The sequence below is a fragment of the Lactuca saligna genome, chromosome 5 (genome assembly GCF_052625555.1).
Source record: "Lactuca saligna cultivar CGN05327 chromosome 5, ASM5262555v1, whole genome shotgun sequence".
In the NCBI taxonomy this organism is placed as follows: domain Eukaryota; kingdom Viridiplantae; phylum Streptophyta; class Magnoliopsida; order Asterales; family Asteraceae; genus Lactuca; species Lactuca saligna.
The window spans coordinates 102,454,903-102,470,281 of NC_136421.1; positions in this window are offsets into that span (position 1 = coordinate 102,454,903).

The window sequence follows — 15,379 nt, forward strand, 5'->3', positions numbered from 1 at the left end:
AGGTTTTGACTTCCCGAATAACTAGGTTATTCAAATCGTCCACAGTTGATCATACTTTGGAAGTAGGTATTGAGGCAAGATTGTCCTGAATGGGTCTATAGGTTGTCTAAAGGTGTTTAGACATAACACAAGTTTGCTTGCAATGTTCATGTGTACTCCTAGAATAAGATTCGAGTATTGGATTAAACCCACGCTCATTTGAATCACTTAATGGATTTTATCACGAGTGATCATGAGACGTTAATATCTTATATTCTTGTAACCAAGACATGTGAGTTGTAGTTTACAAGTCAGTTGCACATTGACATATGTAAATGCACCAGTAACTTGGTGTTATAAAACATATCATTATGTGTGATTTGATGTGTAAATAAAAGCAAGCATTTGAGTCGAAGTTTATCCATTCCTTTTACCCTTAAAGGGATAAAAGCGATATGTGTGGGCCCCTCGATGATTTAGTGATGACCACCCTAAGCGCTCGGCCGAGCCTGGACTGATTTGGTTTATTCAATTAGTCAGTCGTCACAAATCGTAAATCGGGAAACAACATATGGACATAGAGAATGATTATAATCCATGTCTCATGTCCATATGATATCCAGAATGTAGGAATATATGACCCTTTATCTAATGGACGCGTCATTGGCTAGGTCAGAGTTCCACAGTGGCTTTTAAGAGCTACGATTGCTAATCGGGATTTTGGAGTCGTACTTGAAATAATAGTTATTAGACTTATCTAAGTGGGAGACTATTGAATTAGATGTCTAAGCCCATAACTATAATTGGTATGTACTTGACTCGAGAGTAGCATTGTCCATTTAGGTTGCATATCATCTGGACAATTTGTTAGGATTGACTTTTGAGAAGAGGTTATTTATGATTTATTAAGATATTATAAGTTCTAATATATTAATATGCAATCATATGATTTAATTAGTGTTGATCAAGAATTAGTTTGGAATTAATTTAGTGATCAAAAGAGACTAATTAAATTTATGGGGACTAATTATGGTAATTAGTGAAACATATGGATTGGGCTAATGATCCATGTTAGACTAAGTTTATGTAAGGATACATAAAGAGTTGGGAAACATGAACCATGGATCATAAACCCATGGGTATGGATTAGGGTTAACCCATGACCTTCGGAATCCTATATATAAATATGTTGCTCCATGACCAAAATCGTTTGCATCGATTCTTAGAGAACTATGAGCCAATTTTGTGTGAAACGAATACACTGTCAAATGTCATCCTTTGTTTTAGATGTGTTGTGATTCCATTTGAGGCATTCATACTATTGGTGCTAAGTACTTAAAGGCCAAATACAACAAGTTCTGCAAGCTACATAAAGAGGTAAACTCCTAACTAGTATTTTATATTGTTTTATGTCAATTGCATGCTAGTTGTAGGCTTAAGGCTTTGGAACTAATATTTCATGTATAATTAGAGAAAACATAGCTCAAAGGCATTTAGGGTTGTATGTGCACCATAGGATGTTGTAGTATATAAAATCCAACAATATATTAAATTTAGAAATCATATTATTTAATTAGTATTGATCAAGAATTAATTTAGTGATCAAAAGATATCGATTAAATATACTAGGACTGATTAAGTAAATTAATAATTCTTATAATGTGGGCCAATGATTTGTGGTTGATTAGGATGGGCTAAACCAATATGATAATCCATGAAGGTTTAACCCACGAAGCCTCAGAAATATGAAGGGTCATGGTGCATTAGGGTTTGCATGATGAAACCCTAGCCTTTGTTACACTATAAAAGCAACCTTGTAGCCCCAAAATGCATTGCCTAACTCATTCTAAGAGAGTGATAACCAATTTTGAGCTAACTAGCCTACTCTCTCAAGCCTTATTTTGCATTTGGTGTTTGTGACACATTAGAGGCATCACACTTGAGGTGCTAAAGCTTTCTAAGGCCCAGAACTACTAACTATATCAAGAGGTATTCATCTAACTTGGTTTTTATGTTGTATATCCTCTATTGTATGCTAGTTAGGATGTATGCTTTAGAAATATGAAATTGCATGTATAATTAGAGAAAACTTAGATTCAAAGCATCTAGGATTGCATGTGCACCATAGGAGTGTTATTGTGCTTAAAACCAACACTAACACTTCCAATCATGCCAAGGAATTGGCAAATAGTCTTACAAACCCGTTACTCTGTCAAGAAACCATGATCAAGAAAGAGGATACCACCAAAGTTTAATATAACAAAAGAAAATATGAAGGCAATTCCATAAGAACCTCCACTACAAGAAAAAGAGCCTTTTACGACGCGCAAACAACGACACTCATTGATTTATGTTACGCAAAAGAGAGTGACATTAAGAAAGTGTCATCTCTCTAAAAAATTTAAGGATTTAAGACACGCATTTTTGCGTGCACTAAAATTCATGTCCAAAAAAAACACGGTGGGCACCTATATTAAAATGTGTGTCGTCTAAGGATGTCATTTTATAATTTTTTAGTGAAAGGCGCGTTTTCCGTCATTTAATAGCTAAGCGGGAAATAAAAACCCAAAAGTTAAAAATCCCGCTTGTTCTCCTCTCCCTTTTTTCCACCGGTGAACCCAAAAATTAAACCCCCTTGATACGCATCCTCACCCTCTCTAAATCTTCACTCTCTGTAAAAACCCCTTCTACCATCGATGATCGAATTGCACTCCCGAAAATTACAGAATGAAATCCCAAAAGAATTATAAAAAATCTCGCTACTAAGAAAAATCCCAAACAACCGGTGGTATTTTCCCTAAAATTCATGGATTCCCTCATGCGATTTTAGCGATTTTCGTTCCCCCCCCCCCCCCCCCCTTTTTTTTTATTTTGCATCGACCACTTCTTAGGCGGTCTTGGCCTTCATTTTTGTTGTATCTAGTTTCCCTTATTCTCCTCCACCTCTATTTCCATCTTTTATCTTCAAGTTCTTCTCATCAATGATTCAGCTGATTCATATGATTCCAGATCAAGGAGGAGGAAAAAGAGCTATCGTTCAAGTTCTAGGAGTAGAAGCATGAAATCAATATCAGTATGTGAGATCGAGTAAGATGAATCTACTGATAAAAAGAATACCCACCAAAAAAACTCATAAACCCTCGTTATCAGCATCCTTCGTCTAGGGTTTTATTCATCAACGCTCCCGCCAAAGGTACTCTCGTGTCTTATTAACCTAGTACATGTATACGTTTCTTGACAAATTTCTTGGATTTTCTACTTTGGTTAACCTAGAAATTGACAATACTTCAAGAATTGTGGAGACATGGTTTCTACTGTTTGTTCCTGGACTTGAAGTTCTATATATATCGACGAGTTATTTAAGCCATTATAGGGAACTTACGGATTCTGTCATGCAGATCCCGCTGATGCAGATAAATTCATTTGGAGGGTAATCATACGCATTCAAGCATTGAAAAGGTATCTTCACTTTCACTTTCACATCTAGTGTTTAGGCCTTTTCCATTCCATTCCATGAGTTTTTCTATTAAGTCGATTCTTATTTAAGTAACAAAAGGAACAACTCATTTTGTTATGTTGAAAAGAAACAACACCATAGTTGTGAGAGCTTTTGATGCTAGTTTGATTGATGATGGGGTTGCTTGCATATTGACTATCAACATGTACCTGCTTTGGTTCTTGACTGTGAGCCAACCATTGACTTTAACAAGGATATCAAAGCTAAACAGCAGTATGATTTGTTCCATTTCACATGCTTTTTTGTTTGTTTTTTATGGGATTTGACGCCTGTTTTCATGAGGAGTTTGCAAGTAATAATATTACATTAACTCTAGTTTTTTATGTTCCTTAAAGGGTCCTAAATAAATCTCTTTGACAAACAATAAAAGCAAATGTCCTCAATTAATGGTTGAATGCAAGAAATAGTCATGTATTTTATTGTAGTATCCTACCACAAGGGAAAAACTTCCCTGGGTCACTCAAGTCATTGGATTTTAGACGAGCCATGTCTCTCATGCCTAGATCTGGATCTGGATCGGGGTAGCCGTGTTGTTTGTTGCTCAAATCTATATTTTCTTGTAAAAATAAACTCTTAACCTTTTCCTTAAGCCTTTTTTGTAGGATGAAACAAATTTAGGACAGATGATTGTAGTTTCTGTTTAATTTTTGATGTAAGGCTTTTACTTTCCAACTTTAAATGTTATGTTTTGTAGCTTAAGCCTTTATTGTAGGATGAAACAAATTTATCTAACGTTTTTTTTTAGCTAGTTCTTGTTTTGTGTGTGTTTTGTAGCTTACAAAGCCATATTATGCATTTTTGGAGGTTCTATTCAACAGCCATATTGTTTACATGTTGAACCTTGATACAAACACTTTCATGCATATAGTTGGCTCACTAGAATCCGGATTAAAAGGCCTTGCCCAACAAATCAACAATCATTTGTTTCAGATGTTCTTGACCCATGATATTAATATAAAAACCCAAGTCCAACCAGTTTTCTTAAAATGTCGAAAAGATCACAAGACAAGTATCTTTTTAACACATGATTATATAATAATAATAACATCAGCAAGACTAGAAACCAGCTCGTCCAGCAGGTCAGGAAGCCGACTTACTTTCTCTGTTTTTTAACTCCTCCCCAGAACAAGTACAAATGCAGCATGTTGGTTTTGGTGTTAGTTCACCTATCTTTTCTTGATCACATCCTTTTCACTGTTATATAGTGTATTAATTAATTTGCTCTTAAGGTGCAAATCCTATGAGAAAGTCAGAATGAAACTGATGTTATTGGAGGCTCCTAATGTGCTTACTGTTTCATTGAAGAGATTTCATGTAATATTTTTTTACCAAAAGATATTTGTGCAAGTCTTATTATGTTACTGAATTTGATTGTATTACAGTGTGTTAAATTTGGGAAGCTGAACAAATCGGTTGAGTTCCCAGAGATTTTAGACATGGATCCATATGTTAGTGGGTCAAGTGATAAGTCGCCAGTTTACAGGCTTTATGGGGTGGTGGTTCATGTAGATACAATGAATGATGCCTTTTCTGGTCATTATGTTTGCTATGTTAAGAATCATCACAATCAATGGTTCAAATTTAACGACACCATGGTATGTATTCACCATTTTTTTCTAAAATACCACCTTTCATTTCTTATGCTTATGCTTATGCTTATATGAGTATATCATGTCAATGTAGGTGAACGAGGTGGATCTTCAACATGTATTAACAAAAGGCGCATACATGCTCTTTTATGCAAGGTATTTTTATCTTTTTTTTATTTTATTTTATGTTATTAGTCAAGCAATTTCATTTTTTTTGTTTGCTTTGTTTTTTAGATGCTCCCCACGGACACCACGATCAATACGCAGCTCAATAATCCAGCATCAAGATGCACGAAAACACAAAACATTTGTTCACTCCACTGAACCTTGGCAGGCTTGCAATTACCAGCCGACTTCTTATCTTGGTTACCGATACCGGAGTCTGGAGTAGGAATCTTCCTCCTCCAGTGACAACTCGGGGTTCTTCTCAGACTCATGTTCTTGCAGCACAGATAACAGCACCCAAAAGGACTCCAGTGATCACATTCCGGGTCACTGGGAACATGATTAAGCAGTTATTTATGTGTTACCTAGAGAGAGAGAGAGAGAGAGAGAGAGAGAGGAAAACATCAGTGCAATTATTTATGTGTTACCTAAAGAGCTATCATATCGATAGGGGCCAGTGAGGGTAAGATTATGTCCTGATGGAGAATCTGCATAATTCAGTTTGCAACAAAAACTCATCAGAATATTTTTTTAATTTGAGTCGAAAGAAAAAGACTTTTTTGTGAAGCTCACCAGCATTGGATCCTACCTTATTGCACTTTCCAATTCTAGGATTTTTTTTTTGTGGTTTTGATGCTTTCCTAGAAACAGGGGTTTGTTGAGAAGTCGTAGTAGTAGCTTAAGTGTATCTTCCTCAAGATGAGCTAGCCCAATATGGGCTATGTGATGACGATGTTTACTCAAAAAGAGTGACTGATAACTGGAGATAATTCATGAAAGGGAAGATTAATCGGACTAGGTTTTACTTCAACCAAGCCGAAGAAGGAGCTTCCAAGCTTGACAAAGATAGCCTATGGCCAGTATGTTCATATTTAAATTTCAAATCTTTATTACTCCATTATTTATCCCAAAAAAGTTAATAAAATTGTCTGTTTTTAATACACATGCATCTGTTATCTCAAATCTTACATTTATTTTTATTTATGTTAGTGTTTTTTCCAGCTTTCAGGTGTTGGTGTCAAGCTTGTTGGCAATACAGTGTGGAGTACCCTCTTTCATCAATTCTTGATAGTGATCTCACGTGAGAAGTCATTTTTCTTTTTGTTAAACAAGTATTTATTATCATGTATTAGGTCAAGTCATGGGTAAAAACAGCCATGCCCCTGGTTCCGGGGTTGTCACAAAATACTTGACTTTTTAACTTTGTTTTTGGTTTTATTTAGTAATAATCCTTCTGAGGGGTTGTTTGTTGGGCTGCTTCTTTCAATGTCATTAACAACAATGGTAAGTAAAATCTTACTACTGTGAAACTCTTTTGCTTAAACCTACCTTATTGACCTGTAGCTGATTAAACATTAAATTAATTATGCAGGTTTTGAAGTTTTTGATGGAAAAGAATAGTGTTAATGCTCTTTATAGAAAAGTTTGTTGGTATTTTAGGAAATTTGGCTAATAATTTAGTTAATTATATAAAAAAATGTTGAAATGTTACATTTGTCTAATATTGGAATGATTATTTGTATTATTACATTTATCTACTATTGGAATGATTATTTGTATAACATTAACTTTTGTTTAGTGCATTGTATTATTTGTAAATGGTATTTTATTTTCCATTATGTGACATGAAATGCAAATTTAATATGAAAATAAGTAAATCTATACATAATTTTTTTAAAAAAAATTTAAAATTACGATACGCAAAAATTGTGTCACCTTCATTTATGACATGGCCTTTCTTGACAGGGGCTTTCTTGATATGCATTGCGTGTCATTAACACGCGCATCGTAAGGTTACGATACGCGAATGCGTGTCGTCTTCCTTTATGACAGGGCCTTCCTTGATACGCATTGCGTGTCGTAAATGCGCGTCGTAATTGCACGTCGTATATGCGCGTCGTCTCTCTTTATGATAGGGCCTTCCTTGACGCACATTTGCACGTCGCTTGAGCCTTTTACGACGCGCAATGAGCGTCGTAAAAGGCTGTTTTTCTAGTAGTGCTCAAGTCAACCTTCTCAATAGAAGAAAACATTCTATGTTTGATAAAAAAAAATTTACTTTTTATAAAGCTCACTATAGCTCAGTTAAAAATTCCACATACCTAGAATTCACTTCACAAATACTATTACAAGTTAGAATAGAACTGTATGTAATATAAGGATTTACTCTTAGATCAAGATTAATTGTAGTATTTTATTTAAGTAAAATAAACAATTAAGAGTATACAACACGAAACCATGTTAACGTATATTTCATAAGTAAATTAACATACATTTACACTTAGGTCAAGAGGACACTTTTCATTGTGAGTTATAAAAGTAACATTTTTATATAATATGATAACTGTTCATTTTTATATAAAAATCCTTTTTTTAATAAGATAAACAAAATCAAAACCTCTAGTACTCACCAACAATTTTTGTTGACGTATTTTCAAACACGTGTATTCTCAGGAAATTAGAAGCTAAATTTCATGCCTCATGAGTCATGGAATAATCCATCTTTTCTTGTCTTTTGTTGTTAGTGAACGTGTTCAGGTCTTCTGTTAAATCATGCCTTGATAAGCGTGTTATGCAAACTTGTATTTTGAAGTTTAAATCAATGTAATCCTTGTATTCAAGTGTATGAAGACATGTAATGTTATTCAAGTCTTATATTGTTCAATGTATGTTTGTTAACTATGATCTAATTTTCGACTTCACAACCTCGATGATTTCGCCAACAATCGGGGTGTGATAAAATTTCAAGCTTTTGCAATTTTCAACTTGGAGAAAATGTTTCATATGAGCATTATTGTCATCAACATGCAATACCATGAAGACAACGACGCTCCCACTAGCTTTGACATATTCTCATAACCCATCTGGACTTCTAGAAAAACATCACTCTTTTACTTTCTCATGGAAGAATAGATTTCTGCTATGCGATGCTTGCCTAAATCTATGCATAGATTTATTAAGCTTACACACCTATTTTGGATAGCTTATATGTTTAAATCCTTTCAAGATATATATATATATATATATATATATATATATATATATATATATATATATATATATATCATATATCTATTGAAATTTTCCTATTGAGGAAATCCGTTTAAACATCCACTCTACTATAACTCATTATCAAAGAAGACAACAATGGTAACAAATAGCCAAATAAAGCTTTCTCTTCCACTAGTGATAATGTTTCCTCATAATCAATTTATCAATTATGAGCGAAACTATTTTACACGAACTAGCTTTGAATGTGTATACATTCCTATCCATGTTAGTCTTCACATTGAAGATCTAATTGTAGTCCACCTTCATAAGACTAGTCTTTTGATTAACCAATTTCAAAATTAGTTATCCTTCATGGATTGAATTTCGCTATCCTTAGACTCTTATAATGTCATCTATAGGACACACTATTGCTTCCTAGTAGCTATTAGGCCTATCCAAATTAATCAATGTTTGATCCACTAATCAATGTATCTCCTTCCTCAGTTAGATGATACTCATAAAACTTGGGAGACGCTCTAACTCTACTATATCTTGTGAAGAAGTAAGACACTTTAACTGGTATTTTAACCTTAGGTTGAGAGCTAGTTCCAACTATAGGTTCGTTATCGGTAATATCTTGAATTTCTTCGAGATCAATATGACTCCCATTGAATCTTGATATGTATATATTATTTCCCTCAAGGAACAGTCTTTTTCAGCTACACACAACGAATATCAAAAGTCTTTAGTGAATACCTAACAATGTAACACTTCACAAGTCTAGATTCAATTTGGTAATTGGTTTCTCGTCTAATGAAAGACCTCACAACACTAGATCTAAACATGAAGTGTAACGACGTAAATTTTAAAACCAATTTTTTTTTAAACATCAAAAACATCGATTAATATTTCAAATTCAACGTAAACAATATTGTCACAACAAAATACATCCCAAAGATCATAAAATAGTTTTTCCCCGACAATGTGTACGATCATGCCGGCGCCTTCCCACGGTCCTCGCTAGTACCTGAAACACATAACACAACAACTGTAAGCATAAATGCTTAGTGAGTTCCCCACAATACAACCTACGCACATACGCCTTTCCAGGCCCTGACCTTCCGGTCCATGTGTCTCAGGGGACTTTCGTCCCGACTAGGTAAACCTTCCGGTCCTACCCACGTCAACCTTACGGTCCACATCACAACGCCTTCCGGCCCATAACATAATGTCTTCTGGCCCATATCAAGCATATCATACATGACACATATAACGATTAACTTATCACACATAGTACATATAACTCATAACATATCCGACCTTCCGGTCACACAGTCAAACCCTTCCGGGTACAGTATAGTGAGAAAACTCACCTCGTGGAAAGTCTAAGATCTTGCATCCTCGCTATCACCGAATCCCAACGACGACTCTACCTCGCCTAAACATAAGAATATCATTTAATACACAAAGACTTCCACCACTAAAACTTTACCCCTTATCATCATTCCTCAGAGGGTAAAAGACCATTTTACCATTCCTTGACCTAAAGTACTCATGTTGACCAAAACCCTAAAAGTCAACAAAAGTCAACCCTGAGAGTACGCGGGGCGTACTGCTAGATGTACGCGGGGCGTACCTCGCCAATCCCCTGGATCAGGGTCTCTACCCAGTACGCTGGTGTACTGGAAGTTACGCCCAGCGTAACCATCAGAATCAACCACTCTTCATTTTTGGTCTTAATCGGTTAAGCCATTACTCCAACTTCTATATCCGACTCTTTTAGTGTGTCTAAACCCATAAAGTCGAGACCTTTAAGCCTTGGCATGGATGTAAAGGCTCCAACATCACATAACAACATTCTATTCAAACTCAAGGACCTAGATCTCATGTATGGTGCAATATCCACGTCCAAGATGTCATTTTTATGAGTCTACAACTCCAATAGATCAGAAATATGAAGTATCTAAGATTATGGAGGCCATTTGCATAAAAAGTCTCCACCTTTGGGACTTAAACCCTAGAAAATGATACCTTAAGCATATAACATGAACCAAATGACAAGATCCGAACTTTTTACCTGATAATGAAGCTTTAACCCTTGCAAAGCTCAGATCTACACTTGAGCACCACTTCTAGCCTCTCCAATAAGCTCTTCTTTTCCTTTGCAACCATGGAATGGCACCACCAAGCTTCGAATGCACACACAAAGGCTTAAGAACGAAGGCACACACTATTTAGGGTTTCACTCTGAGGGATGGTGGCTGAGAAATCCAGCCACACATTCCTTTTATAGCCCTCCAAAGAGATTAGGGTTTTTAGATCTGGGCAAGTTACGCCATGCGTAACCTTGGGTACGCCCAGCGTACCTGAGGGAGAACGCGTCCAAATGAGGCGCGCGAGTACGCGCAGCGTACACCTTGTACGCCCAACGTACTCGCCTACCATGAAAACCCTAAATTAACAACTTAAGCAAGATGCAAGGCCAAAAGAAGAATACCTGGATTTCGGGCTGTTACATGAAGGGACTTTCCAACTCCATATTTCATGAGGTGTCATCAAAACCTACTTAGTTGGATAAAAGGTTCGAAATATGCTATACTATTTCAAGTATATATTCTCAAAAATTATGAATGACAACGAAACACAACTCATTAAAGATCAAATCATATAGCATTCGGTTCTCCTCTTAGCAACATCATTACCTTATGGTGTCCTTGGATAAGCTAAGTATGGAAACCATTCCAAAATCTCTATGCTGATCATAGAACACTATACTAAGGCATTCTCCATTCCCTTAAGATTGGAAAAACTTGATATAACTTCACTAACTCCCTACTTTGTTCTGATACCCTTTGAAACTTTTCAAAGTGCCAGAATTATGCTTAGTCAAATAAATATAAACACATCTACTAAACCTATCAATAAATATGACATCGTAGTAAATGTCATCCCTTACGGTAGATTTTAAGGTTCCACACGCATTAGCGTGTACAAGATCTAATAATCATTTATCTCCATTACATGTATATGTGAATGGTGACTAATTTGTCCTAACAACATTTAAGTCTTCCATGGATGTTCCCGGGGAGTCCCTAACCATACTAGTGACCAGCCAAGATCCTTGGTGTGGCTAGGACGTTACCTTTGTCCTGCGTCAAAGGTTACGTTAGTAATAGATGTTGGGGATAAATTACGAAATCAAAGATAATATGAGTTCAAAAGCAATAGGAAAAGGCTAAAACGAAAAAAAAAAAAAAAGACTATGCTATTTAAATGAAAATGAAGTCTATTTTGATGTTTATATATGTAATATGACACACATGACAACCAAATATTATTTTTTTCATATATATATATATATATATATATATATATATATATATATATATATATATATATATATATATATATATATATATATATATATATATATATATATATAAAACAAAGTTCAATGGTGAACCATGGTTTAGGAAGATGATGAATTTTTTTTTATCCATAATGAATTTAAGAACCAAATTCATATATGCATATGTATATGCATATGCACATTTTTTTTATAAATGTTTATATTACATATACACAAGTTTTTTAAAGATGTGCACATAGACTATATATATATATATATATATATATATATATATATATATATATATATATATATATATATATATATATATATATATATATATATTTGCCATCCACTTGTTGAACATATGAGTAGTATTCTTATTAATATAATTAATAATAGTAAAAGTAAATGACAATCCGTCTTAATGAAAAATGGAAAACAGAATTATAAAGGTTAAATTTGCCATTATAAATATTAAAACAAAAAATAGATCAAAACCATAATAAAAATATAATTTTTGAACCAATAATGGTAATTTAAAAAAATTTAGACAAAAATGATAATTTTAGATCTAACACAATAATCATTGCAATTTTTTCAATAATATTTAAATAATAAGTTTTGTAGTAAAATGAATTTAAAAGTTAAAGGTATATATTATAAATTTCAAATCTAAAATGAAAATAATAGACAATATTTGATTGATAGGACATTTGAAGGCGAGACAATAAACACTAAAGTTTTTCACTAAGGATATGGTAGTGATTATCACTAACCCACCGAAAAAGCGTTGTCTTCGTTGCGCTACGTCAGTTTCACCATCAATCTACTAAATATTGAAAATGTTACAACTTCATAATTTTCTTTTTTTATTATTTATTTTTTATGGTTAAATTTAACATAAATATAATTTAAAACATAATAAAATATTTTACATTAATTGAAAAAACATTACATTAATTTAAAAACCATAGAAAATTAAACCTAAAAAGATAGAATATTAAAAATAAATTACTAAATAAACATAAAAAACATAGAAAATTAAACCTAAATTAGTAACAAAACATGGGAAATTAAACTTATTTACTAAAATAAACATAAAAAACATAGAATCTAGTTGCGATATTTGTCAAGAATTTCTTGTTGAATTTTTAAAAACGCCCTTCATTTTTTTGGGTCGGGATTCGGTTGCGGTATCGTGTTTAAAAGTTGAAGATCGGTGACTGCCATTTTTCCCGACGAGCTTCCTCCGTTGATTCAAAATTTTCTTTTTAAAAGCTTAGAGTTTTTTCTATTTTCTCCACTAGTACGTCCTCGTTAGTTGATTTTCCGCTTGAAGATGCCGTATTTCTCGCTTTGTGTCTTCCTCATGGTCGACGAAGTTGGACGACTGGTGGACCCTCTCCCTTGGTAGCATGGAACTCATCATTGAGGTCGAGGCTAGCACCAATATTCGACTCAGACATTCTCGCTCTTTTGTTGGAGCTGGTGATAAATCCTGAATGTGTCGTATCTGGATAAATGACCAATTTTGGACCATTATGACAAACTTCCCATGTTTTCAGGTTGGTGAATGGTTTACCGTTGTTGGTAATTTGTATTGTTACAATGCAGTTGATAAAATGTGGAAATCGTTGCTACCACTTCTATGCATATTTTTAACATTGTTAACTATGCCGTTAAATTTGGTGCAAACCGCTTGAAGGTCACACCATTTTGCATTGACCGAGTCATATATCCGGCTCGTTTTCCTTCCTAGTAACGTGTGGAAGTGGTCTAAAACACGATTCCAAAAACTTTGACCGGTTTGCGCATTGCTGACATCCCCGTCGTGTGATATGAAAATTCAAGATTTAGCTAAAGTTTCCTCCTCCTCTTCGGTCCATTGCGTACTTTCCTTTTTCCTTGGATCTTTTGATTTTTTTGCCTTCTACAACTTGGTTGTGTTGCTTCAACCTGTTCTTCGTCGCAGTCATTGTCGAGGTTTATAGGTTGAGATAGTTGTGAACATTGTTGACATTGAGAAGTTTGGGGTTGAAATTGTAGAGAATGTTGTTTTTGAAAGGTTTAAAATTAGGGTTAATTGAATTGTGGTGATTGTTGTTATTGGTAGTGGTGTGGGAGGTATGAAAGATTGGCGAATAGATGTTATTATTGGATTGGAGATGTTATCAATTGCATGTAACTAAGATTTGCTAATGGATCATTCAAAGTGTTTAGGGTGTTTGAGGTAGGGATGAAAGTGGGTCTAAACCCGGACCGGATGGACTCGGACCCGAAAAACCCGGAACTAGTTAACGGAATTTTGTAGAACCGGAAACCGGTCCGATATACAGGAACCGGTTCTGCTTCGGTTCCGGGTAAAGTGGTCTAGAACAGGAAAAGCCGGAATCATCGATGTGGGTAGGTTGGAACCAGATAAAGTGGGTTTAGAATCATGTATAAACTGTACAAAAACAAATAGCTGAAAAGTTTAAAAACAAATAGCTGAAAAGTTTAAAAACAAATAGCTGAAAAGTTGAAAATTTTCACGTGTTAACATTTTCACATAATATAAAGTACAAAAACAAATAGCTGAAAAGTTGAAAATTTTCGGTTTTGATATCCCAACTTCGGAGGACTGTAAATCATTGAATGTTAAACCAAAAAATGACAAAATTATAGTCTAAAATCATGTATAAACTGTAAACTACAAATTGCAAAAAACCACATGTCAATCCGACTTCAAACGAATTAGATATGTATGTTTTAAAACTTTCACCGAAAACAAAAAAACTGAAAAATTAAAAACTTCGAGCTTTGATACATTGACTTTGGGGGACTGTAAGTCAGTGAATATAAGACTAAAAATGGCAAATTTTATAGTCTAAAATCATGTACAAACTCTAAACTACATGTTGGAAAAAACCGTATGTCAATCGGAGTTGAAACGAATGAGATATTCATCTTTTAAAAGTTTCACAAAAAACCGGTTCTGGCCCTAAAGTGGTTCCGGTTCCAAAAACCGATTCCGGTTTTTAGACCCGGTTTACCCGGACCCGATGGACCCAAACCCGGATTTCCCGGAACCCGGATAAAGCCAATTTTTAAACCTGGAAACGGAACCGGTTCTATATATTGCGGTTCTAACGGTTCCGGTTCCGGTCCAGTTTTCTGGTTCTAAATCTCATCCCTAGTTTAGGGTGGGTGATGTATTTTGATTTGAATCCATAAGGGAAAAAGTATTTTTTTTGTTGAATATGTGTGTTTGTGTTGAAAGAGTGTGTGTGTGTGTGTGTGTTTAAAATGTAAAATTAATGTATGTGTGTGTGTGTGTGTATATATATATATATATATATATATATATATATATATATATATATATATATATATATAGAGAGAGAGAGAGAGAGAATGTCCAACCTCTACTCCCCCAACATCAAAATCAAATGACCAATCAAATCACCCGTCTTCGCGTCCACGCCACAATCAGAGCCCCGGTCTCAAGGGCGACATCCGCACGTCTTAGGAGACTCTATGTTAGCCTCTCACGTGTCTTCCATTAACCACACCGGATAGCCTAAGACACGATTTCATTGTGCATATAGTAGTACTCATTAAAATCCATTTTCAAGAACAAACAAATTTGAACTCTAGAAACACACAATGAATTGATTCCTCTAAAAAATATTAAAATCAATGTTTCAAACCTAACAAAGAAATGAAGTGAGCTTTTATGAAGAAATTTTTTTTTTATATCAATGTATCACTATGAAAAAGGATGAAAAATCATGAAAAATTGTATAT